General features: G+C 53.6%; 1 long non-coding RNA gene across 2 annotated transcripts in view; it reads right to left on the bottom strand.

Annotated features, from left to right (window-relative positions):
* Positions 1–23,184, bottom strand: part of LOC135189403 (uncharacterized) — a 147,531-nt gene that overhangs the window by 1,186 nt on the left and 123,161 nt on the right. For both annotated transcript variants that reach the window (XR_010308063.1, XR_010308064.1), the window contains exon 4: positions 9,478–9,987. This is a non-coding gene — a long non-coding RNA (uncharacterized LOC135189403). The remainder of the gene's footprint in view (positions 1–9,477; positions 9,988–23,184) is intronic.

Raw genomic sequence — 23,184 nt, 5'->3', positions numbered from 1 at the left:
GTAGCCATCATAGAAGCTGGAGCCGGCCTTGTGCAGGCTTTGTAGCCATCAGAGAAGCTGGAGCCAGCCTTGTGCAGGCTTTGTAGCCATCAGAGAAGCTGGAGCCAGCCTTGTGCAGGCTTTGTAGCCATCAGAGAAGCTGGAGCCGGCCTTGTGCAGGCTTTGTAGCCATCAGAGAAGCTGGAGCTGGCCTTGTGCAGGCTTTGAAGCCATCAGAGAAGCTGGAGCCGGCCTTGTGCAGGCTTTGTAGCCATCAGAGAAGCTGGAGCTGGCCTTGTGCAGGCTTTGTAGCCATCAGAGAAGCTGGAGCCGGCCTTGTGCTGAGGCAGGGCGGGCACAGGGCTGCCCGGGAGGGTGGTGCAGACAGAGAGGTGCACTGCCAGCCCATGGGTTGTGCAAGCCCTGGTGCTGGTGATGCGCTGGCTGACGTGAGGTGGCCCGGGGAGGTGCATGGGATGGCTCATGAGTGAGCGCAGCCTTGCACAACCTGTCCCCAAGCTAGAATCTGCATGTCTCAGAGCCCTCTTTCCCCAGGAGCAGAACCTATCATCAGTTCAGCAGAGATGTAGATGCTGCGCTGGGGAAAATGGCCTTGGGTTTGATGCTGCTTTTCTGTCATGCATTTCTTTTGTTTTCTGTGGCTTTTCCACGCCTACTCCAAAGGTCTGGTTTGTAAATCCTTAGCTGGGCTCAGTTCCCATGCGTGCCCATCACTGTTTTCTCAAGAGCAGCAACTTTGTGAGCTCCTAAAAGGGAGGCATTCAGCTCCATAATAGCTCACGGTAATGAGCCTCCCAGTCATGGCCAGGCGAGTGAACAGCAGAGCACTCCTGCAGGTGAAGCACAGGGCAAAGACCTGCTTTTGCAAACTCCTGCGTGGGGTTTTCCCAGCCCTGTGTCCCCTCTCTCTCCTGAGGTGCTCCAGGCTTTGTCCACCAGGCCCTCAGAGCCAAGCTCTGCTGAGGCAGGTTGCTCCTCATGCTCTCTCGCAGGTGATTTTATAACCCCTTCAGCCTTCCGAGTGCTTCCTGCTGCCGACGCATCCGAGCTGAGCCTGGCTCAGGGCATCAGGCAAATACAAATCAAACCCGGAGAGGCAAGGCAGGACCGAAGGGCAGCTCTGCAGGTCGTTAGGCAGCCAGTGGAGTGCTCCACGATGTCACTTGCTCCTGCTAGCTGATGCTTTTGGCAATTTGCTGCCTGCCATGCAAAACCACTTACGTGGCACTTAGCAGGGAAACTGGGAGAGAAACCCTGGCCGAGCTAAGCCTGCCCAGGGCAAACGCAGTACCTGAGAGCAGTGACTTCAGGCAACAAAGCATCACAGGGTGGGGGCCAGGGGCGGCTTCAGCAGCAAATAGTTCTGGAGGTGCTACACCACCTGATTGACTGACTGAAGGAGGGGGGAGGGAAAATACAATCAAATGTTTACTTTGACATTCTAAAGCACTCTCCTCTCACCAAAGAATGAAGAAGGAAGAGGAGGAGATCTAACAGGCAGCTCTGGGGAAAAGCAGACCAACGTGAGGCAACCTGGGCAGCGCAGGCAGTGTCCCTGCCATGTGGGAGGCTGTAATGGAGCAGAGGCTGGGTTTTTTGGGGGGATAGAGGGTCTCTGCAGGCAGGGGCCTGCTGCATTCGAAATACTCTGGGGCAGACACTAAGCTATGGTTTCTGGGGATGCCCCAGGTGGCTGTGGAGTTCCTGCTCCCCTGTAGAAGCCATGCAACGTCTCAGATCACTGTTCTTCTGGAGCCAGCTAATGCCACTGCACAGCGAGGCCACTCTGCCACATAAACAATGCGCTGAGGTCTCCTGGTGTGGTGGCACACAGGATGCAGTGTCTGGAACATGGCTGTGCTTGTGCTGCAGGGCGAAGCAGGAGCTGCTCAGGAGGTCTGTCTATGGATGCATCTGCAGCAGAAGGGGGAATGGCAGCTGCCAGCACAGTCTCCTTTGAAGATCTCCACAACCACAAGAATCAGGTTGCCAGCAAACTCCCTCCTCCCAAAACATCTGGCCCCTAAAAGGAGGAGAGCGGAGCACAGATTGCCAAGAGCCTTGTCACAAGGGCCCTGTGACAGGGCAGCAGTCCCCTCAGTGGCTCTGCTGCAGCCAGACAGAGGGGCAGAGGCAGAGCCCTGTCCATGTCACTCTCTAAGCCACTGCATTCAGCAAGCAAAGCTTTTCATGTCTCTTCCCGATATGGCAGTAGGCAGCACATGGGCTTCTACTGGCTGTGGAAAACATTTGTTTTGAACATATTGTCATGCCTGGGTAATGAGCAAGTTTCACCCATGTGTGTTGTTTTGCAAGCTCAGGCTGCATTATTCAGTGAGTGACCGCATGAATTGCAGGGTCAGAGACGGGAGAGGGGAAAACGGCTGAGAAAGAGTAAAATAATGAATCTTCCAGCACGAATCTTCAAACTGATGAAGGCTTGAGCCAGAAAAAGAAGCAAAGCTTTTGGCATGGAGACAGTTAAATATGAGCTTCACATCTGTGAGGAGTGCAGGCGAGCCAAATCTATTAATTATTTGAAATTCCTATCTGGTCCTGGGCAAGAAGTGCAAAAACTGATACTGACTTTTAGGGATGTCCCTCAAGGCCTCTGTACACCTCCATTCTGCTGCTTTTCCTTCCATCCTCTTGTCGGTCCATATTTAACCCTTCTGGCTCCCGACCTTCCCATAGAGGGAGGGCTCAGGACAGAGCTGACCTGGTAGCTGAAAGGATACTTCTGCATATTTCACAAACCAAAGCCCCACGCCTGGCTCACAGTGATTTGTGGGGTTCACTGCTGCAAGTACCCAGGAGCTTGTTTGCTGAGGCATTAAGTCTCTCCAAACCCTCCCTAATTTGTTTCACAAATCTATTTGAAAATCCATCCCACCTTTTATTGCTTTTTGGTTAACTCTCCCTTGCTTGCAGACTCTGGTGCTCAGAAGCACTCCAGCTCCGACGGGCAGGGCAAGAGTGCCTGGATGAGCTGCACGCCACCCCGGTCTGGACAGCAGCACAGGATGCTCAGCACAGGATGCTCAGCACAGGATGCTCAGCACAGGATGCTGCTTAGGAGGCATTGATGGCACTCAGAAAAATCCTCTCACCCAAATGGTAGCAAATGTGTAAGACAATGACAAAGCAGACCCAAATGGTAGCAAACTTGTAGCATAATGACTAAAGGAAATATTCAGCCAGCCCCTTGCCTCTCAAACATTTCTCAGGCCACAGCAGTCTGGGGCTCACAGTCGCCTCCCTGACTGCTGTTTCGGGAGCGTAAGGAAATTGTTACGGACAAGGCGACAACAACACATCCCGGTGCAGTGAGAACCCAAGAGAAGCAGCTGCACATCAGAGAGAAAATCTGAACCAAGAGGCTGATAATGAGTGTGGCCAGCATTTTTCCTTGCTTGTGGGTGGAAAAGGCAGCGGAGCCTCTGTCTGAAGACAAAGCACAGAGTAATGTGATCATCAAAACCTCCTAATGGGGACCCTGTGATGTAGGCTAAATGTGTTCCTCTCAGTACCTCTAACATGCTGTCTTTCAAGGGCGCCTCAAACTGCACTGGGGCTGTGACAGCATCAGCAAGGCAAGATGTGGGCAGAGCTGGAATCGTTGGTTTGTTCTTCTGGCTAGGATTTGTGCCGGGGTTACTTGGTGTGTGTGTTGCAGCAGCTCCTCGGCAGCTCAGCTGGGGCACGGCAGACACTGCCGAGGCTCTGCCGGTGCTCCGGCAAGGCTGCAATGCATGGAAGGAAGAGACATGCAGAGGGTGGGGAGAGCAGGGCTGTAATTATAGGTGGGGCTGGCAGTATTACAGGTTATTAAGGGCTTGCCTGACAGTTCCCGTTTTAAGACCTGTTTTTGGTGGTTTGTAACTACTTAGTAAACTTTAACTGTTTGTCTTTCACTAGACTTCTGTCCTGGACTTCCAGTGCTGCTCAGTCATCGACAGACAGGCTTATTTCCTTTAGGCCCGAGGGATGGCAGGGCTGGGGCTGATGGAGGGAGGTAGGAAGGGATTTTACCACTGTGCATCTGAAACAGGGCCCCAGACTTTGTAACATCACCCATCTGTGGCACTCAGCTCCCCAGCTGCCTGCCTGCCTCCATCCAGGAGCTCCTCTCTAGGATTTGGCTTTCTCTTCTGCATTTCTCCAGAGCCTTACACAGCTGAGTGCTGGCCCATGCCTGGCACACCTATAAGCAACAGCAGTGCCCAAAGCCACTCCGGTTTTGCTCAGGAGAAATGCTTTTGGGAGACAAATTCCCTGTCCAGAGATCCTTTGCAGTCTCTTTGTTACTGATTGTGCCCCCTGAACTGCTTACCCTTCCCCTCCTGTTTCAGTGTTTCATACTCGGATGTAAGTGGTTTTTCTTGTCAACAACAGCTGCTTTCAGTAAGTGCTGCTTCTAGACACAGAAAGGCACTTCCAGGTCCAAGCAGAGACACGGTGCTGTGTGGGGATGGAGCTGAGCAAAAGCTATTCCCTCTACCCGTGTTTGGAAGCAGCACAGAGAGGAAGGGAATGAGCCTCTGAGTTCATGTTTCCACTGGAAATGCAGCCCTGCATGCCAGGATTCATTGGGATTGTTACACCAACTCAGTGCGACCTTTCCCTTTGTGTTTTGCTTCCTGCCGCTGACTTGCAAGGGGACTCCTGCATCGCTCCAGCACAGGTGGATGTGTGCGAGGGGAGCACTGCTCCAGCAGGGATTTTTGTGTTACCTGGAAAGCCTCAGAGGCCATTTCATTCCTTGCCTTTATGGGCTGCATTTTTCACCCCCATTACACTGAAGAGCTGACAACCTTGCATGCCCTGGCCGCTGGGAACAGAGAGAGATCCCGGGATTCCCTCACACCCCCAGCTGGCAGCAGCCTGCTTTCCACACCCGAAGCCTAACCCTGCAGCCTGCCCGGGGTTCAAATGCTTCACTCTTCATGGTAATTATCAGCATTTTTTGTCCCCCAGCAAAGGGAACACTCCTGACGCTTGCAGGCTCTGTCCCTACGATTAACCAAGTCGGTAAGAAAGGAGTTTGAAGACTGAGTCAGAGAATGGTTTGGGCTGGGAGGGACCTTGAAGATCATCCGGTTCCAATCCCCTGCCAGGGGCAGGGACAACTTCCACCAGCCCAGGTTGCTCAAGGCCTGATCCAACCTGGCCTTGAACACCTGCAGGCAGGGGGCATGCACAACCTCCCATGGCAACTTGTGCCAGTGTTGGAAGCTGCTCCTCTTGGGATTAAAGGTGGTTTCCTAAGTGCAGAGTTGTGTTTTCTCCTTGTAGCCTGGTTATGGAGCGTGTAATCTATGGCACACCTCTAGAGCATAATCACACAGAGAAGGCTCTTGGACAAAAAAAGCAAACAACCAACCCTGGGTCTCAGCAAACCACAGCTGCACTCCAAGATCCCAGCATGTGGGCAGATGCAGGAGCTGACAAAGATGCCATCTGTAATGTCGTGTTCTGCAGACTAAAAACCCAGCACCAAGCAACAAGACAAACCCCACCACACCCTCCAGCACTCCTGATTTGACCTAGGACCTTCACCTGCCTCTAAGTTTTGGTTCATTTACTCTTCCCTAACTTTCAGAGAGGTAGCAAAACACATCCCCCTGCCCTCCTGCCCTTCCTCTTTGGACTGTGGCCTTTACATGCATGCACATGCACAGAACCCTGCAGGGGCCACAGGCAGGGACTGAGAGCAGAATGTGACCCTGTCCTGCTGGTGTTTTCCCTCAGATCCAGTGGGAGGATGGTGTTGGCAGGACATGATTTGCTGGCACCAAGCCAGGCTCGTGCCAGCTGCTGTAAATGCATAGTAATAAGCCTATATTTCTATCCAAAAGAGCTTCTTGCTAATAATTTCCCTCACCTGCTAAGCAATGAGTGTTTTCAGGGTGGGTTGTAGTCAGATGTTTGCAAGAAGCATTATATTTAACTTTTTAAATGCAGTGTTAATGGTTATCACCTCCACCTGACTCATCCAGCCTGGCAGGCACAGCTCAAGCACAAGATGAAATGGAAACTCTTTCCCCAGACAGCTTGGGTTTTCCTCCTGTTTGCAACTCACACCAACAAAGTGCATGGTGAGATGTGGACTCTGCAAACAGGCTGTGACCATCTGAACTTCAGGTATGTGCTGTGGGAAGGGGACACCAAACAGTGAATGAACCTGGAGTCAAGAATCACAGAATCAAGCAGGTTGGAAGAGAGCTCCAAGCTCAGCCAGCCCAACCTAGCACCCAGCCCTAGCCAATCAACCAGACCATGGCACTAAGTGCCCCAGCCAGGCTTTGCTCCACCACCTCCCTGGGCAGCCCATTCCAATGCCAATCACTCTCTCTGACAACAACTTCCTCCTCACATCCAGCCTAGACCTGCCCTGGCACAGCTTGAGGCTTTGTCCCCTTCTTCTGTTGCTGCTTGCCTGGGAACAGAGCCCAACCCCACCTGGCTACAGCCTCCCTTCAGGTAGCTGCAGGCAGCAATGAGCTCTGCCCTGAGACTCCTCTTCTGCAAGCTGCACACCCCCAGCTCCCTCAGCCTCTCCTCCCAGGGCTGTGCTCCAGGCCCCTCACTAGCTTCATGAAGGCACAAGCAAATCCTTCAGAAGGGATGAGCTCACCATGGGATGCAGAGGGGCACTGCAGGAGAGCCATGTTCTGCCAAAATACCCATTTGGGGTGTTCTGGTGGGAGAGCCTGTGGCAGCCCCTGTGAGCATCAGACAATCTCTGTCCCTTTTTATGTGATGCCACAGATTTGTATATGTATTTGCAATTCCTTAACAATAAGGAGTAAAATGAGCAAAAAGAAATGTGGCCCCCAGCAGCCTGGCTTCCAGGGAGCATGTATCTGTATCACAAAGCTGGCACTGGAACTGGCACAGGACATCGGGAGGCCCTGAGGGCTAAACTCCTCATAAAGCCCAACACTCACAAGGAGCTTGTCTTGCTTCTGTGGCAAGGCTGAAGGGGATAGGAGAACCTGAATTTCTTGCTGATCCTAGATGTGGCTAGACAGATCTTCACCAACTACCTCTTGTCTTTCCTGAGCCTGAAATCACATTCACACTTAAAATAACAAGCAGGAACTGCCTCAGCTTCAGGCTTTCCAAAAGCCTCTGCATGGCCTCGCAGGCTGACAGCCCAGTTCCTTGACACTGCCATCCCCAGCTGATTTTGCCAGGTGAGCATTTGGAAGATCCCCCATCCCCAGATGAGACTTCCCAATCTAGAGAGACTCTCAGACAGCTGCACCTTTGCTCTCTGGCTCTCTTTGCAAGAGGCAAATGTGTGTTTAAGTGGGAAGTTCCAGATTTATTCCTGGCCTGCATGACGGAAGGGAGCTGGTGTGATTTCTCCCTTCAGGTCTACCTTAAGTCTTCATCATGCCCAGCAATATAGTATCACAGAGGGGATGAATTCCTTTGACATCTCACTAGCATAGCCTGTGACTGTCCTCTGGAGCATCAGTTTTGGAAGGCAAGCCAGCAAAAGCATCTCTGATGCTCCTGTAGGGGACAGGGGAAGAGAAAAGAAGATTCAGAGTGGGCTTCAGGGACTTACAGGCTAGGAGGCCAGAGGTACTGCTATGCTCAACTCATCTGAACCTCATCTAGAAAGAACCTAATCCAGTCTAAAAGTTGCCAGGGTCAAAGAACCCAGCAAACCTCTGGGAGATTGCTGTAGTAGTCAAACACCAGCACTTCTGAGCACAGCAGCACCAGCCTCAACTCGTCCAGTTCCAGTGTGCAGCTCCTGGCCGGCATTACTCCTCTGGCTCCTACACCACCCAGCCCAGAGCAAGCTAGCTCTCCCCTTAGAAGCTGATCAGACCAGAGCTTTGCTCTGTGAGAAAGTGTCAGCCTTCCTCTGCTGCACAAAGCTTCCACACCTGCTCTGCCTCACAGCTGCTAACAGCTTTCCTGACGGCAGGCATTGGGACGGGGCAAAGTAGCTGCACCTAGACTGTGCCTGAGATCCACGCAAGGGGAGGCAGTGGGCTGAAGCTGCTGGGCTCCCTACCACCTCCACACATTCCCTCTGGACACCACAGCACAGAAGGCTGCTGCTCAGTAGTGGGAACTCAAGGTCTGGCAGCCTCTGTGTCCCACTGGAGACCACAGGAGGCACACGCAGAGGCATGGTGATGGCTGAATGCAGCACATCTCTACAGGTCACCCCATAGATCCCCATCTCAGTGTTGTCCAGACCCCTGAATTCTGCTCTCCCAGGTCTCCAAAAGTGGGGTTGCTCCCAGCTGACAGGCTGCTTTCACAGAATGAGGCTGCAGGGTGGTTAGGATTCACAGATGGGCTTTGCCTCCATGGCATGAACCAGACCCAAAGTACAAAGTGCAGCCTCTGTACTCCAGAGTTCTCCCAGCCTTGCTCTTTTGGCCACTGCATCTCCTCAGAAGTTGGAACACACCTGGAAGCATCCAAGATCAGGTGGGACAGGGCTCTGAGAAGCCTGATCTAACTGAAGATGTCTCTGCTCACTGCAGGGGGGTGGACTGAATGACCTTTACAGGTCCCTTGCAGCTCAACCCAGCCTATCACTGTAATCTGATGGTTCCACATCCAGGCTGTCCTTATTTTGCAAGACAGAGTCCCTGATTCTTTAATGACCTTCTACAGCCACAGCTTCTTTACACCTTTAGGTTGGGGTGCAGCAGAGAACATGCTGTGTGCAGGCATCAGTGACCTCCCTGCTTCCTCCACTCCAGGCTTTGTGCCAGCTGCCAACACTACCAGCAAGGAGCTGGTATTTTCTTCCAGGTCACTGACAAAACTGCAGAGTATCTCAGCTGGTTTGTTAGCAGAGAGGGCCCAGGGGTCTGTGCCTTGCCACTCCTGAGTTCTCACAAAGCACTGGGCTTGTTAGCAGCTCAGCCACAAACTCCCCCAAAGGTAGGCTGCTCTGGAAGTGCTTCCTGCCAGGATCCCTCTGGTACTCTGGAGCACAGCTCCACTGCACAGGGAGAAGAGATTTGCACATACAGATCTCACTGTTACTACTGGCAAACAGCATAATCCCTCAGAGCTGGCTCCTGCATAATCACTGCTGTCTCTTTTTACTGACCTTAGCAGCAGAACTGGAGATCAGAAGGGCTGAGAAGATGGAAGACAGCCTGCCAGAGCCTCCCTTCCTCTGGGCTGACACAGGCTGCCTGCAAACCCCTGAAAGATGGGCTCCAGCTTTGTGATAACAGAGACAGCCTCCTAAGGGCTCAGTCTGAGGGAGGGCTGTGTTTCAGAGGAAAGCAAAGAAAGGAGGTGCATCTGTGTTGTGTATAACAGCCCTGAGAGATGCCTCTCTGTGCAGGGCAGTGATGCTTTCATGCATCAGGTGCTACTCAGGGGAGCCGGGTCAGGCTGCAGCCTCATGCAGATGGAACACATTTGATGGCCAGCTGAAATGTGAGCCAAGTTTCTCTGGTCTGGGACTCTGTAATGCCTTACCTCTAAGATCTCAGAGCAGGGCTGCGATGACTCCATGCTGCCTGCTCCTTCCGAGGAAGCAGTCTGCAGAAGCACGTTCATGGTGTGGTTATGTCTGTGTCTTCCTGACATACCTCATGGAAGTTTGCTTTAAGCTCTTCTCCTTCCACTTCATTCAAGCAGGGGATTTTCACTTGTCTGGGCTCCTGCACTGCCAGCAGCAGCCAGGCCAAGAGAGCAGCTGTGTGCTTTCCTCCGGAGGCAGGGGCTGCTGCTGCACCGTATGGGGCTGAGGCCGGGGCAGTTCTGGCTAATGACACCGCGGTAGTGTCAAATGCATTTCATGGCTTCCTTTGAGGGGGGCAGAAGGGAGCTGCCTGGAGGCTCTGCAGGCTTGAAAGGCTATTCATGTGCGAGCAACACGGGTTCTGCCTGCTGCTGCACCTTCAGGCTTACTGTCGCCAAAGCATCTGCAGCATTTTCGAGGGGTGCAGCAGGAAGAAATCTGAGCAGTCACATCCAACAGATTATCTGGAAAACAAGAAGTGGGATCTCAGGTCAGGCTGATCGTTTCCATTACCACAGCCTGTTCATGCCCATACAACATGCAGGGCACACAGTCCAGCACTCTGCTGCAGCCAGGATCCAGTAACACCACACACTCCATTTCCCATGCTCCAGCAAGTGCGTGGTTCTATGGCTCGGAGAGGGAAACCAAAGCTACATAACAGCTTCAGCTTCAGTTCAGTTTTCTGAGTGCCCAGGTCTGCTTCTCCCCACTATATACCACATCTGCTCCAGTACCTAAATACCAACAGACCTGGCACAGCAAGGATAAACCACTGATACGGAATGACAGAACATTCCAGTTGGAAAAGCCCTTCAGGGTCACCAAGTCCAGCCCATATCCCTACTCTACAAGGTGCACCCTAAGCCATATCCCCAGGCACCACATCCAAACGACTTCAAAACACACCCAGGGTTGGTGACTCATGCTTCCCCTAGAAAAGTGTATTAACACCCTGCTAATTGAGAGACCACCCAGCTACTGCCCTTGCTGTCCCACACCTGCAGCTGCTGTTGGCACAACACGCAGGCACATGCATTGCAGCACAACTGCCGATGGCCACACAGCAGAGCACATCACATTCTCTTGTTTATTAACTTCAACAGAGTCCACCCTGACTAAACACAACTTTGCCTTTCTTTTTTCCAGTGGCTCACCCATGATTAATGCCTCCACGAGGTTCTCCTATAATTTAATCTATTATAAGCAACGTCATTTTATCAGTAGCACGCCACGTGTAGTGCCTGTGCATTTGCTTAAAGTCTAATTAACCTTCCCGTGGCACGGGTTAGTTAGTGCTGAAGGCTTGAGTGCCGGGGTTGTTCCAGCCTGTGTTTGCTTTTAACACCGACCTTTTCAAATCCCCTCCTAGATAATGGGATACGACTTTTCAGTGGGAAATATGGCTTTCAAAACGATCCAACACAATGAAAGATAAAACAACTGAGGAGCTGAAAAAGCAAATAGTGCCTCTGACTTAAAAGGAAAACAACTATCAGTGCCCCTAGCGATTGTCTAATTTGGAGACATTTGAGAAAGACAGGTCTTAAGAGGGGGGAAAAAAGCAAAGAAAGAAAAAGAAAGAGCTCTTTGCTGAACTCACTGCTTCAGAGTTGTGAATTGCAGCTGGCACAAAGTCGCAGGCATGCAAATAAACCCTACCTGATGTAAAGCTTCGCGGCGCAGGGCTGCCCCTCCAGCAATCCGAGCAGCAGCAGCCTGCCCCGCTCTGGACCAGCAGCCTGCTTCAGGTGGCCAGGGCAGCTGCGAGCCCAGGCAGGCAGCCCGGGCAGGGGCTGGGTGACACTGGGGAAGGGCAGCTCCGGCTGCAGGAGAGCTGGGGGAGCCCTGCTCAGAGCCGCGCTGCGGGCTCAGGCAGCTTGGCGCGACCCACACTTCTGTGCTCTGCTCTGGGCTATCAGAAGGCTCTAGAGGACCCAACCTGAGGCAGTGGGGGACCTTCACCAGGCTCAGGAGACAGCCCTGGGAACTGCTGTGGCTCTGGAAGGAAGACCTGCTGGCGGGCTAGAGCGGGGCCAGATCACCGAGAGAGCTGGCGCACCAGCATACGCCAGCAGCAGGCACAGGCGCCACAGCTTCTGGTTCCCTTTGCAGCCTCTAGATGCTGTTCGGTTGGCACCACCCTCCTGCCCACTCCTCCTGTCAGAGGTGGAAATACCTGGCAAGCATCACCCCAGCATACCCCAGGGCTCGGACAGCAGAAGGCTAACAGAAGAAACACAACTGCCTTTGTCTGGGAGTTTTAACCTCACACAAGTAAGCAAAGGCACTGATCCTCTGAAACCTCAGTCCCTCTCTGTGGCAGCCGGGGCTTGCCCATGCCATTAGCATGCACACTGAGGAGCTGAGGCTGCTCAAAGTCTGTGAGTGCTGTGCTCTCTCGAGGGAAAGGCAGGCCTGGGAGATGAGGTTTGACTTAATTTACTCCATGTGACCTTAGACTGCTGCTTAAAACACTCTGCTCTTTGTTTCTGCAACTGTCAATGCAGATAGTGGTTCTTGCCCATTCTTAGGGCAGGGCTTTGAAATTTAGAAATGAAAACATTATTTACATTCAAGTGGTTCCCAGAGAAGGAAAAGGAATGATTTCCATAAATGCAATCTATTCCTGCCTTGCATCACTCCATGTCTAATCCCTGGCACCACATGCATGGGTGTGAGAGGCAAGTGCCGGCAGCCGTTGTGTATCTCTGTCCAGCCCTGCTCCGCGGCAGGCCCCTGCGTGGGCTTTTCCCTGTACCCAGTATCTGCCTGTGCTACAGATACACACAAAACCACTGCAACAGAGAGTGAGCCCTGCCCCTCTCACAGCTGTGGGGCTGACAGCTCTCACTCAGCAAAGCTGGCCAAGTGTCTGGCACCTCAGTCAGCTGCCTAGTGAAAGATGCACACTAAACTGGCTGCTGGTGGGAGGTGATGCTGTGTTTGTCACAGGATGAGGCCAACATTCAACTAAGCTCCAGTTTTCTCTACAAATGGGGACAAAGATTCCTAGGGGACCTCTCTGAAGGGGGTGACCAGATGCCCAGGGAGCTCCAAGGAAAAGCTCTCTCTTCTCCCAGAACACCCCACCAGTGCCACAATGGAGTGTCCAACATCCAGGACAAGGAGAGATGTGTTCCTGCCTGCCAGAATGGCTACAGCACCTCCTGCCCAGCCTGCTCACCTCTGCCTTCTGCTGTGGATCTCCAAGCTCTGAAGAGGACTGTTACCCTAACCTCTCTTCTTCCACCTCCTCCTGATTTTTGCCACCTACAGAGCTCTCCAGAGCTGGAGTTCCTGCTGCAGAGGCTCCTGCCTGGTTTTGCTTGGACTGAATTAGGAAGAGAGGCTTTCCTGAATGCAACCTGTGCACTATGATTAACTTCCCCCAGCCCTTACTCCATTGAATAGCTCAGAACAAAGTTCCTGCTTGTTCTTTCTCCCTGTGCTCAGCCTCTTTTCTCTCTGCACTGCTCGTTCCCATCGTGTCAGCTGTGCCCGGTGAGTGAGGGCAAGGAGAATATGAGTGGTAAAACGAATATGGCAGGAGGAGCAAAGCTTTCTCTGCTGCTGTTTGTAAACCAACTTGCCTGCTCCTGACTCTTCATAAACAAACAGTGAGAACATTTTCTATTGGGAAGGTATTGAAAAGGAGCAAAAATGCAATGGCTATCATTAAGGGTGAACACTGGGCAAGTTGTTAACTCTGCTACTAAGAATGTGTTTGGTAACAAGAAGCACAAAGATCCCCGCAGCAGAAACAGTGCATGGAAACTCTTCTTGTCAGACTGATGCAGGTTGGCTGACCCTGACTTGGTCCAGGCTTTCACAGACCTCAGTTCAGAGGTCTGTGGGTCTCACAAATCTGGTCTTTGCAGTAAGCCCTGAAGCTCTTTTTCAGTTCCACACAAGAAGTTTCCTCTTTAGGGAAGCAAAGTTTCCCAGTACAGCCAATTTCACAGCTGAAACATGGTGCCTTACAGTGATTAAAAACTAAGTGAAAGGATCCATCACCTGCTTTTTCCCAGCCTATTTTTGGAAGGCAGTAATTTAATATGGATGTGTTTTTTTTCAGGGCAGTAGATTTGCACTGAAAGGAGGGAGAATGACTAAATACAAAATGAAGCTGGGGAGGGGCCTGGAGCACAGCCCTGTGAGGAGAGGCTGAGGGAGCTGGGGGGGTGCAGCCTGCAGAAGAGCAGGCTCAGGGCAGAGCTCATTGCTGGCTACTGCTACCTGAAGGGAGGCTGTAGCCAGGTGGGGTTGGGCTCTGCTGCCAGGCACCCAGGGACAGAACAAGGGGACAAAGCCTCAAGCTGTGCCAGGGCAGGTCTAGGCTGGATGTTAGGAGGAAGCTGTTGTCAGAGAGAGTGATTGGCATTGGAATGGGCTGCCCAGGGAGGTGGTGGAGTGGCTGTGCCTGGAGGTGTTGATGCCAAGCCTGGCTGGGGCACTTAGTGCCATGGTCTGGTTGATTGGCCAGGGCTGAGTGCTAGGTTGGGCTGGATGAGCTTGGAGCTCTCTTCCTGGTCTTCTTCTGGTTGATTATATGATTCTGTGAAATGACTTCTCCTGGGGAGCCCAGGCTGAGGGAATGACCTGTGCTGAGCTCAGGAGAAAAGCAGGCCTGCTGCTGTCCTTGTGTGATGACTGCAGTGGGGGAAGAGCAGGCTGAGAGCCCACTGCTGAACGCACTGATGGGAAGCCAAACCACCTCCAGCCCCAGCACTCATTTACAGCCAAGCCTGCACAGTGTGGAGAAGCAGGTGCTTGAACTCAGCAGAGAGCTGAGCACTGAAAGGCACAGAAGCCATTCTGCCAAGTGCAGGTGGTGCCAGCAAAGCCTGGAAGAGAGGGCAGCCTGGGGAATGCAAGGAGCACTCTGCAGGGGTGTGCCTGGGGGTCAGCGCAGCGCAGGAGCCCTGCTTGGCCAGTGCCTGCCCTCGCTGCCGAGTGGCTGCAGAGCTGCCCACCACAGACCTGCACTGCTTCCCCGAACAAAGTGATCACAAAGCCACAGAGTGTTTTGGACTGGAAGGGTCACTTAGTCCAACCTGCCTGCAGTGAGCAGGGACATCTTCAGCCAAAGTCCAACCTGACCCTGGGCTTCAACCATCTCTCTGAGAAGCCTGGGCCAGCCTTTCACCACCCTCAGTGTAATAAATGCCTGCCTTCTGGCTAGTCTAAACCTCCCTCCTTTCAGTTTAAAGCCATCACCCCTTGTCCTGTTGCTACAGGCCCTGCTAAAAAGAGTGTCCCCAGCTTTCTTACACACCCCCTTTAAGTGCCAAAAGGCCACATTTAAGGTCTCCCCAGAGCCTTCTCTCCTCCAGGCTAAACAACTCCAACTGTCTCAGCCTGCCCTCGTGATTCACTTCTGGGTTGAAGCCCTGGGTCTGAGTAAGGAAGCAGAAGATGCTACTTGAAGAGGGCATGGCAGAGAAACTGTGAAAGCAGCAGTCCCAGGGAGGTTTTGGCAGACTCAAACACAGCACAGAGCTCATCTAAACCATGCTTCCAGCGTGGCCACAGTCTCCCCCCCTGCCATTAGAGGCTGCAGCTGAGGGTCACTGAGCTCTTGTTTACACTGGGACGTTTCACTGCCCCAGGCAGGTAGGGATGGGACTGTAGGAGATTTAGCACAGGGGCCATGACAAGTCCCTGAGGTGCACTTGAGGAACTGCCTGGGCTTTGGCCCAATCACACAGCAGACAGTGGGGCACATTATTGCCAGGCTGTCCTGCAACTCCTTGCCTCTCATTAGAGTTTGTAAGTCACGGCAAGCAGAAGCAAGAGCCGCCCACAAGGCCACCTAGAGAACCCTCTGCCCACTGCAGGGTTTCTCTCCCGGGCACAGTGCCTTGCGCCTGGCAAGCACAGCCGTAAGGGTATGGAGAGCTGCACCACTTCGCTCTCCAGAGTGAGCAATACCCTAACAGCCCTGGCAGCAACTTTTCATCTTCCTGCACAACTCTGCCTTTAAAAACCACCACCCTGCTGCAAGTGATGCCCAGTGGAGCTAAGAGCCCCTCCAACACAGGCAGCTGCCTGCCGAAGCTTGCCCTGCTCCCTGCTGAGCTGCTGCACACATCCCCGGGCCAGACTGCTGCACGCTCGCCCATGAGGTCTTGCTGTGTAAGGAGGCTGCTTAAAATGGAGGGGAAAGGGATGGAGTAGAAACTAAAGCACTGCTCCATGGGAATTAAAGGTGCCCCTGTGCACCCCCCAACTATTTTAATCTCCCCTTAACAGTCAGCCCAGACAACCCCTCAGACACCTTGCTTGCTCTCCACTGAACCTGTCCTTTTAGATGCTAATAGGGTAGCCAGGAGTGAATTTAGTATTCCAAGTGTGGTCACACCAAAGCCATATGGAGTGGGATCTTTTCTTCCCTTTTCCAGGAGGTGTCTTTGACTCTGCAGCCAAAAATTTCCTTCTCCTTTTCATTTTTTCTGCTCAGTTACATTTCATGCACTCTCTGCTATCACCCTCAGGCTTCTCTCAGCATCACTTTCCTCATTTTTCCTTCTAAGGAGTAGCTGAGGTTTGGATTATTCCCCTGGATGTCTAGGCTCCCATTCCTGTAAGTCCTTCACTTGCTTTATCCCCACAGGTCATATCATGTCATCAGCTATTAAGCACAATGCTAAATGTGGATGATAAGCTATGGATAAACTTCTCACTGATTTCCAAAGGGGGGAAGGAACTGACAAGCACCAACCCACCAGAATTTAGATTGCACCCCTCTGCCATCAGCAGCACTTTAATAACAATAATCTTAATAAATATTAATATTAATGAGCAATGTCTTAGAATCACAGAATCAGTCAGGCTGGAAGAGAGCTCCAAGCTCAGCCAGCCCAACCTAGCACCCAGCCCTGCCCAACCAACCAGACCATGGCACTAAGTGCCCCAGCCAGGCTTGGCTTCAACACCTCCAGCCACAGCCACTCCACCACCTCCCTGGGCAGCCCATTCCAATGCCAATCACTCTCTCTGGCAACAACTTCCTCCTCACATCCAGCCTAGACCTGCCCTGGCACAGCTTGAGACTCTGCCCCCTTGTTCTGTCCCTGGGTGCCTGGCAGCAGAGCCCAACCCCACCTGGCTACAGCCTCCCTTCAGGCAGCTGCAGACAGCAATGAGCTCTGCCCTGAGCCTCCTCTGCTGCAGGCTGCACACCCCCAGCTCCCTCAGCCTCTCCTCACAGGGCTGTGCTCCAGGCCCCTCCCCAGCCTTGCTGCCCTGCTCTGGACACCTCCCAGCACCTCAACATCTCTCTTGAACTGAGGAGCCCAGAACTGGACACAGCACTCAAGGGGTGCTGAGTCCATCTTATTCAGATGAAATATTTTCACAAGTATCTGCAGTTTAGAAATTCAAAATCACCTCCTTAATGATCCAGAAAAGAGACTACAGAATCACAGAATGGGTCAGCTTTGAAGGGACCTCTGCTCCAACTCCCCTGCCATGGTCTCATCCAAACTGCCCTTCAACATTCCCAGGCAGGAGGCAGCCACAGCCTCCCTGGGCAGCCTGTGCCAGAGTCTCACCACCCTCACACTCGAGAACTTCTTCCTCATCTCCAGTCTAACCCTGCTGTGCCTCAGCTTCAAACCATTCCCCCTTTGCCTGTCTCTAGACATCCTGATGAAAAGTCTCGCTGCAGCCTTCCTGCAGGACTCCTTCAGGTATCAGAGGACAGCTCTAAGGTCCCTCTGGAGTCTTCTCCAGGCTGAACACCCCCAAGGAGCCGTTCTCTAAGTACAGCCAGGGTCTGAGATGCTGAGACACTGTGGGAATGCTGCTATGGGAATCATCTGTTATACCATTCCTAAATTGCAGTTCCTCACTTAAGCAGCTCATGTGGCACTGACCACCAGAGGAAGCCCGAGAGGACAGGGCAGAACACTCCCAGCAAGTCAGCACAAGCTGTGGGCAGCAGCCTCGCCAGGATGCTGTGTCTCAGTTTGAAGCAATTCTCCCAAAGATGGGAGGGAGGTACCAGAGGCTGTCCTTTAATTGCTCTGCTTTGTCTGATTCTTCCTCTTTCATATGCTGATTTCCAGGAAAACAATAAAAACAATTTTCCATAATCAAAACTTCTCTACCAGTATCCAAATGTTTTCCTATTTCTCCAGCCCAGATCTGACACAGAAGTTTCCAAGCAGTGCTGAAGCTACCAACCAATAAAGCTAAGCAATAATTAGAAAATGCAGTGCCATAATCAAGCTGCAGTAACACACTGAAAAGGCAGCCTTGCTCTGGGGAGCTGGAAAGAACACCCCAAATGCACGTCTGAGCTCCACAAAGGAAGGACTGGGTGCACTCTGCAGTCATGGCTCCAGAAGGCACAGCAGCAGCCACAAGCGTGGAGCACTTGGCAGGAGCTTGCGTTTTTCAAAGCAGTTGGCCAAAGTCACCTTGAAGATCAAGCCTGGAGAGTGCTGCTGTGGGAGTAGGCTCTGGCAGAGAGTGGGAACCAGCACGTCTGGGGTGGTCAGAGCAAAGCCCTGGTGGGGAGTGGGACCCTGCAGAGCAGGGACAGCAGCCTCCTTGGCTGCCCTGGGTTTGGCTGTCCCACCAGCAGTTGGTGCTCTGGCTTCTAGCCAAGCTCTGTCGGGGGCCCACAGGAGCTTGTCCCACTGTCATGGGCTGGGCTGGGAGTGGGAGGCTACCTGCCGAGCATTGCTCTGGAGCCCACATCACACTCACTGTTAGCAGCAAGTGCAGTGGCTGGCTGCAAAATGCTGTGAACCTTCTCACTTGCCTTATTCTGCTCTCTACGCCAGCAGAGGACTTTGGCACTGGACAATTACCCCTCTGGGACAGAAGTCATAGTGTAGTGAGGAGCATGTGCCCACAGCTCAGCCACTCCAGGTTGTATTTAGTTCAAGCCACCAAGGAGGGAGGGCTCACACCGAGGTGCCAGACTGGGCAGTGTCTGCATTCTAGTGGCTGAGGCTCAGACGCTGGTGTGCTGCTGCTGCCGACGTTGTGGTCAGGAGCTGGCAGCCCAGCAGGCAATGGCAGCAAACAGCCGGGAGGCAAGAAGAGCATTTGCTGCGTGAGGGTGAAGGAGAGCCCTACTTTGGGTCAAGCTGTGGGACTCCTGCCCTGCTTTCAGACCTGACCTGGGGAAGGGGAGCTCGCACAGGTCGAGCTTTCGGTCTGTGATGAGATGTCTCTGGGCTCTGACATCTTGCCTAGGGCCCTGAATCTCATCAACTGTGTCCTGATTTTTTTCTCATCAGTGTCCTGGGACCAGGAGTCGTGCAAGACGCCAGCTGGCAAGGAGACCAAGGCGTGGTTCCTCAGCCAGAACAAGGCTTCTGCACACGGAGAAGAGGCAAAGTGATGCTACAGCCACGGCTCCCTTCACAGAGCTCTCCCACCAGCTCCAGGCACGCCAGGCCCACCCGAACTCACTGAACTCGAGGCACAGAGCCTCCCTACCTACAGAGCAGTAGGATGCAGAGGTTTTGCTAAGCCAGAGGTGCCCGGCAGGCCTGCTGCCTCCCCTGGGTGTGTGGCAGCTCAGGCACGGCTGCTGCGAGCCTGCAGAGCAACACTTTGCCCAGAAAGAGCAGCAGCTCCTGCCTGAAACCCTGTGCACGAGTGGGGTGGGGGCGGCAGACTGCCGGTAATGGGAGCGTGTATCTCCTAGAGGCAGAGGCTTGGCAGATCTCCAGCTGCAGAGCCTCAGAAGTTACAACCCAAACAGCGCCAGAGCCCTGGGGGAGCTCTTTTGGAGAAGGCAGAACAATCAGCCCCAGACCCCCAGACTGCTGTCATCCCCTGCGGGGGCAAACCAAGGGAGGTGCGCACCCCAGCCTCCCGCGCACACCTGCGCCTGTGGTGCGGCTCCGCCGGGACCGCAGCTGCTTGCCTGGCTGCAGGAGCAGAGGCAGAAGGAGCTGTGCAGCCTCCCCTCGGGCAGGGCTCTGCCTCCAGAACCGTGCTGCTAGCAGGAGCTGACACCCAGGGCTGGAGAGGCAGCAACGAGCGCGGCTCAGCCTAGTGAATGGCGTTCAGCAACAGCTCCGTAAGCCCCCAGGAACTGGTTTCCTCCCTAAGTGATGGAGCTGTTTGGAGAGCTGGATGCAGGACACAGGTGGCTGCTCAGCACCGTTGACAGACACATGACAGACATGCCAGATTTTGCCACCCCCTGAGAGCTCCTCCTGCCTTCCCACAGCTACTGCCTGCACACAGGCACTCCTTCCTCCACTGAAGTGCTGTCTCTGCTGGCCAGCGGCAGCCATGCCACTGACTGCTGTGGCACTGGTGTGGGAAACGCTTTCACACCTGCTGCATAAAGCCATGCTCTGCTCTGCAGACTCTCACACTCTGATCTGCTGGGAAAGGAGCAGCATGTACTGCCCCCGAGCACTGGGCCTGCCACCTTTGCTAGGCATCGCTAGGTGTGGTCTGGGTTGGCAAGCAGGCTGCAATTACAGCAGCCCATGGTGCACATTTGTTTGCTCTGCCTGCAGTGCAAGTTGGCCATGCCTGTGTCAGTCCATCTGTAATAACATGAGTGGAAATAATGCTGGAGTGGCTGTGCTTTGCCCAGCTGAGGGCTGCCCTGGAGTTTCAGCAGAGCCAGAGGGAGGAATCTGACGTAGCAGATCAGTCAGATCACAACTCACCTTGCAACACCAAAGTCAGAGCCAGAGCTGCTACAAAGAGCTGCCCACCTACAGGCTCAGAGCACAGGGGACCTTCTGCGAGGGGCCCTGTGGGGAACCAGTGACACCTGCACTTCAAAGGCAACTCACAGAAGAGAAGTGAGCCCATGACCCTTGGCTCTTCACTGAGAATAAGCCCAAGAGACAGCTGTTGGGCTTTCTTTACTCCATTTGATGTGATACTGGGCATACACAAGCCATTAGACCCCCAAACTGGTTGGATTTGCTATTTCTCTGCACTGTCTGAAGGCTCTCCTGGAGGCATTCCTCTGGCTTTAGAGCTTTCTCAGCTCTCCTGAAGGGCCAGGTGCGTGTGGAAGGGCTGTGCGGGCAGGGCACAAGCCTTTGGCAGCAGAGTGCGTCTGGAGCCGAGCGCTAAGGCCCAGGCCTGCCGTCCTGCCTGGCCCCAGCCTGTCAGGCAGGGATGAAGATTGGCTCTATGACTGGTTTCATGTCTTCAGCAGACACTGCTGAGTCAACACAACTCTGCCAAAGCCATTTCGCCATTCTCCTGCAGGGCATTTGAGTTACACAGGTAATGACAGCAGCAACAGACCAGCAAAGTGTAAATGCTCTGAGTAAGAGAACCCTGCTCCTGGCTCTACTTGCACTTCCCTGCCAGGGTCCCTGTGACATTACCATCCTGCCAGTTCTCTGACATGCCCACAGAGTTTTGGAGAACAGAAGGGATAAGACTCAAGCTTCAAATGCAAGCAAAAGAAAATTGAGATCTGGAAATATTTCTGCAGTGAAAGGCAGCGAACGGTGCAGGGCCAGGAGCTGGCAACATGCACTCACAGAGCAGGCCAGCACAGGACACTCTCTGCCTCTGCTCTGCTCTGCTCTGCTCTGCTCTGCTGGGACCCTCTCTGCAGTGCTGTGTCCAGCTCTGCAGTCCTCAGCACAGGAAAGACACAGAACTACTGGAGTGAGCCCAGAAGAGGCCACAAAAGTCATCAGAGAGCTGGAAGAGCTCTGCTGTGGGGACAGGCTGAGATTGTCAGGGTTGTTCAGCCTGGAGAACTCACCCTGCTAGGGGCAATGCAGCAAAGAAAGACAAGAAGAAGACTCACAAGACTCACAGCCTGGGCCAGTGCATCCTTCTGCTCACCATTCATCTGCAGAAGCCACTGCTGAGGATGTGCAGGGCTGGGACCCTGTGCTTAGCTGGGGCGAGGGGGGAGGATACAGCTCAGGGAAGGAATGGCAAGGAAACGGCAGCCTGAGCCGCCTCGGGAAGGGGCGCAGGAGGGAGTGCAGCCTTGTCAACCAGGGCTGCTGCTCCCTCCCGCCAGCACTGCCCATCTGAGGGGCAATTTCCTCATGGTTTTCCCTATGGCAATAGCAGCAAACGTAGCCCAAGTGCAAGGAGCACAGAATCATTTGGGTTGGCAAAGACCCTCGGGATCATCAATCCAACCACTAACCCTACTGCACAAAGTTCATCCCTCAACCGTATTCCCAAACCCCACACCTAAACCCCCTCTAAACACACCCAGGGCTGGCGACTCCGCCACTCCCCGGGCAGCCTGGTCCAGGATCTGATCACGCCTCCTGGGAAACGTTTTTTCCTAACGCCCAGTTTAAGCCTCCCGTGTTGCAGTCCCTGCCTCTTCCTTGCCGCAGATCCTGACGTGTGACCTGCAGGCTGCAGGGGGATTGGCAAATTTAGCTCAAGAGCGGAGCAAAGCGCAGCGGAGATGAAGGCGCCTGGCGGCAGCGGTGCCTCCTGCAGCAGTGCTGCCACCGGGGCCAGCCCGCGCTTGCCTTGGCAGGGTCCCGGTGCCCGCCTTTGAACGGCTCCCATTGTACGGCTGCTCTTTGTTACCAGCTTTCCCGCGGCGGCCACTGTCACATCGCTGACATTGTTTGAGCTAATTAAGCCGGAGAATCAGGGAAAGCACATTTCCGGAGGGGATTTATTGCCAAAAGATATTTCAGCTGAAGGGGGAAAGGGAAAAAAAGGAAATCTCCCTTTATGTCCAGCATGCCTGAGCTGCTTCATAACACTCACTGCTCAGCTTCGTGGAAATACACCGACGGTAATGTCAAGAAGTTAGAACTTGAGCAGTTTTCCTCTGCTAGGCTGAACTTAAAAGCAATGTAAAGCAAGCAGGGGCTGTGTGAAGGCAGGGAAAGCAAAGCCTTTTGCTCACTCCGGCTGGAAGCAGAGGTGTTTGCTAACCATTTACATGCAGAGGATTGTTCACTCTCAAGTCAAGCACTTTGCAATGCTCCGCACCTACTTCTAGAGCCTGAGGGAGCTGGGAGTGTGCAGCCTGCAGAAGAGGAGGCTCAGGACAGAGCTCATTGCTGTCTGCAGCTGCCTGCAGGGAGGCTGTAGCCAGGTGGGGTTGGGCTCTGCTGCCAGGCAAGCAGCAACAGAACAAGGGGACACAGCCTCAAGTTGTGCCAGGAGAGGTCTAGGCTGGATGTTAGGAGGAAGTTGTTGTCAGAGAGAGTGACTGGCATTGGAATGGGCTGCCCAGGGAGGTGGTGGAGTGGCTGTGGCTGGAGGTGTTGAAGCCAAGCCTGGCTGGGGCACTTAGTGCCATGGTCTGGTTGGTTGGCCAGGGCTGGGTGCCAGGTTGGGCTGGCTGAGCTTGGAGCTCTCTTCCAGCCTGGCTGATTCTGTGATTCTAAATGCAAGCAGTTCTCTATCTCCAGCGGTGTCTGCTGAGGCCCAGCAGCACTGGAGCCTGCTCTCCTGCCCCTCTAGTTGCTTGGGGAGGGATGCTCATGGGCAGAGCCTTTGCTGCAAGGTGGTTGCCGACCCAGCTGAGAAGGGAAGCTCTGCTCTGGGTGTTGTCCATGCATTCCCTGTGAGGAAATCCTGTGCATCCTCCTCTTCCAGATGATGTTAAGCAACCCTTTTTACAGGTAGTGGCAGCCAGAACACTTCATCTTCCCCAAATACCATCAAGGACTGCAATTTGCCATCACTGTAGTGCCCAAGGGAAGCTTTCT

This window comes from Pogoniulus pusillus, chromosome 32 (genome assembly GCF_015220805.1).
Source record: "Pogoniulus pusillus isolate bPogPus1 chromosome 32, bPogPus1.pri, whole genome shotgun sequence".
In the NCBI taxonomy this organism is placed as follows: Eukaryota; Metazoa; Chordata; class Aves; order Piciformes; family Lybiidae; genus Pogoniulus; species Pogoniulus pusillus.
This window is presented reverse-complemented; position numbering and strand designations above follow the sequence as displayed.